We start from the raw sequence: 5,432 nt of genomic DNA on the forward strand, positions 1-5,432 counted from the left end.
AGGCAGTCGAGGCTTCGGTCATGCATGACGTACACGTACGCACTGCGTACGAGCGTACGCCCCGCGTACCGAGGCAGTTCAGCCTTCCTATAAATAGGATGCGAGGGCTTCCGAGAAAAGGGCTCATTTCTCTCCTTTCTCTCACAATCTTGCCTTGTTTTCCGTGCCCGTTCAAACCCGAAGCTCTGGTCTTTTTGCTCAAGTCCCGAGGGTCGATTTTACTCCCAAGATTCCCGAGAATCCCGAGGAAAATCCGTTTCCCGAGACGAAACTCTGCCCGGTTTTCCATCTCGCTATCTTCAAACTTTCAAGTGAGTTCATACCCCTTAATTTACCTTTTAAATATTCTATAAATTCTTTTATATGCTTTCAAGGGGGGATTACAAGCAAAACACACGAGTATTATCGTGTGTTACATCAAGAAACTCTTTTATATGCTGTTATATATCCAAATCACATGCGATTTATAAACCTTTAAGGAACTTTCATATATATATATAACATATGTTAAAATAGCATTCTATCTCTTGAAATATAAATTTGTTGTAATGCATGTATAAACTAAACTTTTCTTAGATTATTCTTGTCTATCTTAGACTCTACACCAAAAATCTATGCTTTCATAAACAAGTGATTCCTTTTCTAGGTAATTCTAAACAAACAAGACACACTTTTAGAAAACTATAATAGGTATAGTTTTACGAACAAATTTCTAACTCTTATGTACTAGAAACATGAATTTCAAGAAGTTTACTTTCGTATACAAGAACAAACGTAACATTTTAACAAGTAGATCTGTTTTTATACCACGGTTTTGTGAGACACTAACTTCATGTACGTTCGAGTACACATTTCAAGTCCTGTATTATATACCAGAATCCCTTGGAGGGGGAGCATGGTGTTTGTGTATAGATCTATACGGGCTTGACAACCCGCGCCCTGACTGTTAGCTGCAGTCCACCGTTTGGGGTGTCAAACGTCATAACATTCCAATGCCTGAAGAACGTTGTGTATAGGCATTCCGAGTCAATAGTATGGTTATAAAACTCACAAGGGGTATTAAAAATGCATTGATTTACAAGGTTTTCAAACTCATTGGTTATTTTACACTTATATACATTTTAGAAACAAACATTGGTCTTGAGTGAAGGCTACTATTATACTAGTAGAAAATATAGGATTTTCTAAACACAAACAAACAAAGACAAAACATTTCATTTCATTCAAACATTGTCATTTAAATACTTATGAAACTCACCAGCTTAAATGCTGATCTACTCTTTCAAAATTACTTGTATGTCCCAGGAAATCAGTAAATTTCAGGTATTCATTTTGCTTTTGATGAAGGGATGCTGCGGCGCCAGTTTAATCTCGTATTTTTTACATCATATTGTAATTGGGTTTTGAACATGTAACTTTTGACAAATGTAAACATTCAATTATATATATGATGGTTGTATTGCTTCCTTTACTATGTATTCATTTGTTACGCTACCACATGAAGTCATCCGCCCCCGAACGTTTCCGCCGTTCAGGTTTGGGGGTGTGACAGATTGGTATCAGAGCAATGTTTATAGTGAACTAAGTATATCGAACCACATAAGATATACAAACTATAAATGCTTAAGGGACTAATACTCTCTGACAAAACAAATTTTCTTTTTACGCTTAAGCAGCATGGCGTTCAACTTAAATTGATAGTTCATTTAAGTACAATTACAAGCATACCACAAATTATTTTCATGTTATTCAACTATACAAGTATTTAGACAAGTTGACATTACGATTGAGACTCGATATATGTAATCAGATTTTGGACAAATATAGCGTGATCAACTATATTTGCCCGAGATTGGACCAACGTATATCGGAATGATCGTAGCAAGCAACAAGTCAAAACTTACCAAACCATTACAAGAATCAAACACAAGAATTTAAATACTATAGGAGTATTTGCTATCTAAACTAGTTTAACTTACATGTTTTGCATGTTTCAACTTTATTCCATTCTTATAACCCTATTTCTCGTACAGTCAAATGGCTGGATTTCATCACCCTGGCGACCCCTACTTTCCCAACCAAGGCAACGGAGGATGGATCGAAGATGATCCCGAAGAGGACGAGGAACCCATAGAAGTGGGTGATGACTCCGGTACCGACTCAGAGCCGGAAGTTATCGATCCACCACCCATACAACCTCCCGTCTTCGTACGGAACTTTCAAGAACCGACTCCCATCTGGGGAAGTCACCTCCACCATTGGAGCCAACAGAAAAACCTACGCCCTCCCTACGGCATGTGCCGGGACTTCTATGATGTCCGCGGCGGAGGTTCGGCTGATCGAGCACTCCCGGTAATGGTGGGTAAGTTAGCCAATCAGTCCTATCAGTCTGGAGTTCAAGCTAGTCGACTCCGGGATGTCAACATGGAAGTGCAGGTTCACACTTCTGACATCCGTAGGCTGGACAAGATACAAGACAATGCTCAACTCCAAACCGAAGCATTTCAAGCGCAAATGATTGCAGCCCTCGCTGAACTGAGGGAACAACAAGCCGCTTTTGATAGGCGTCTAATGGAGTCAAAGCAATCAGATGCGGAGTCAAGCTTCGAGCGCAACCTTCGACGCATGTAGTGCTTGTCAAGGACTCAAATTTTGTTATAGCTTAGGACGTCGGCTAAAAGTCTTTAAATTTCTCGAACTTTGTAATCGGAGACCCTTATAGGGGTCAAATTTTCATGATCGTTGTAACAACTTTTATATTAATATAAGTGACACTATTACTACTATGTTAAGTATTTCGTTCGAACCTTGAACGGTCTTTGTGAAACCAAATACTTGTTTCATACCTTCAGTCTTACAAATAACTTTCATTCTTCTATTTTAAAACTTATACTTTCATCTGTTGTTGAACTATGGCGATTTAGTTCATGAGACACATACATTTTCTATTCTATGAAATTCTTATCTTTGTCTTTTCAACCTATAGTTGAAGGATGCCTCCGCGTAGGAATCCAAGGCGAAACAACGGTGAGGAAGCACCTGTACCACCACCACCTCCACCACCTCAATTTGATGCTGTTATGTTTCAAGCAGCAGTCACCGCAGCGGTGGCAACTGCCATGTCACAGATCAATAACTCGAGTACTAATGGCTCAGGATCTGGCACACACCTATCCAACCATGGCGAGAGTCATGTGCCACCTCGAGAATGCACCTATAAGGACTTCACCAATGCCAAGCCCTGGATGTTTTATGGAACTGGTGGTGTGATGGCCCTGAGGCAGTGGATTGAAAGGACGGAGGCAGTCTTTGAAATCTGCTCCTGTCCCGAGCACAACAAAGTCAAATTTGCAACTTTCACCCTTCTTGATAAAGCTTTAACTTGGTGGAATGGCCACGTTAAAGTACTTACCCTAATCATGGCAAACTCCATAAGTTGGGAGAGCCTGAAAGCCATGATGATGAGAGAATACTGCCCACGGGGAGAGATTCAAAAGCTTGAACACGAGCTATGGACTCTCGGAATGGTTGGTACCGACATCGCTACTTATACCAACAGATTCTGCGAGCTGGCAATCCTTTGTCCATATATGATTGCTCCCGAGAGCAAGAAAATAGAAAGGTACATCTGGGGACTGACGCCCCAAATGTGATCAAGCGTGTTAGCTTCTAAACCTGACACCTTTGAAAGTGCTAAGGAACTGGCACAATCTCTGATTGACTACGGAGGTCATCAGAACTCAACCACTTCTGCACCAGCACCACAGAAAGGAAACAACAACAACAACAACAACAACAACAACAACAACAACAACAACAACTACAACAACAACAACAACAACAACAACAATGGCAGAAAGAGAGTGCGGAATAAAGGGAAGGGTGGGTCTTCCCAAGAATCTGCAAAGAAACAACTGGTTTCAGTGAATGCTGCCACTGTACTTACTACAGCTCCTACAAATACCTACCCAACAAAGCCTTATGTAGGTAACCTCCCGAAGTGCACTAAATGCAACTACCACCACCATGGACCTTATCGGGAAATGCAGTGCGCCAACTGCAACAGGAAAGGACACACAGCCCGTTTTCTGCAAGGACCCCGCAAAGCCGATCACTCAAGTTCCCGGTGCGGGTGTAGGGCAGACTTGCTACGGTTGTGGCGAAGTGGGCCACTACAAGAGGAATTGTCCTAAGGCAGCAGGCACCGGAGGTGTGGGACGAGTTTTGGCAATAGGCCACGACGAAGCTGTAGCTGACCCAACTATAGTTGCTGGTACGTTCCTTCTAGATAATTCATATGCATGCATATTATTCGATAGTGGAGCGGAGAGAAGCTTCGTAAGTCGAAACTTTATTCATTTACTTAAAACTAAACCTAGCAAGTTAGAAAAATCATTCACTGTAGAGATGGCCAATGGAAAAACAGAAAACACTAACTGCATATACATGGGCTGTACGTTAACTTTAGACGGCCATTCTTTCCCAATCAATCTCATTCCGGTCCAAATTAAAAGTTTCGACGTCATAGTCGGCATGGATTGGTTGAGCCTTCTTCGCGCCGACATCATGTGCTTTGAGAAAGCAGTCCGTCTTAACCTCCCTAACAACGAAACATTAGTTATCTACGGAGACAAATCTAGTACAAATCTTCGCATCATTTCGTGCATCCAAGCTCGAAAGTGCTTGCGGAAGGATTGTCGATGATATACTTATCTACTCTCGAAGTGAGGAAGAGCATAGTCAGCACCTACGAAAAGTCCTAGAAACACTGCGAACGGAGAAACTCTATGCGAAGTTCTCTAAATGCGAATTTTGGATTCGAAGAGTCAAATTTTTAGGCCACGTTGTTAGCGAGAAAGGTATACACGTGGACCCCTCCAAAATTAAGGCTATTGAGAACTGGTCGGCACCAAAGACACCTACAGAAATTCGTCAATTTCTAGGTTTAGCTGGCTACTATCGCAGATTTATAAAGAACTTTTCGAGCATTGCGAAACCTCTTACTACATTAACCCAGAAAGGTGTGGCCTTTGACTGGGAAGCGAAACAAGAGAAGGCATTCCAGACACTAAAGCAGGCCTTGTGCACCGCACCGATACTATCCTTCCCCGAAGGGATAGAAGACTTCATAGTGTATTGCGATGCGTCAAATCAATGACTTTGTTGTGTTCTTATGCAGAGAGGGAAGGTTATCGCTTATGCATCCCGACAGCTTAAGACACACGAAGTGAACTATACAACACACGATCTCGAGTTAGGAGCAGTGGTATTTGCTCTGAAGATCTGGAGGCACTACTTATACAGAACAAAGAGTACTATTTTCACCGATCACAAGAGCCTTCAACACATTTTCGATCAAAAGGAACTCAACATGCGACAACAACGATGGGTTGAGTTACTGAATGACTACGAATGCGAAATTCGTTATCATC

The sequence above is a fragment of the Lactuca sativa genome, chromosome 5 (assembly GCF_002870075.4).
Source record: "Lactuca sativa cultivar Salinas chromosome 5, Lsat_Salinas_v11, whole genome shotgun sequence".
NCBI classification, from domain to species: domain Eukaryota; kingdom Viridiplantae; phylum Streptophyta; class Magnoliopsida; order Asterales; family Asteraceae; genus Lactuca; species Lactuca sativa.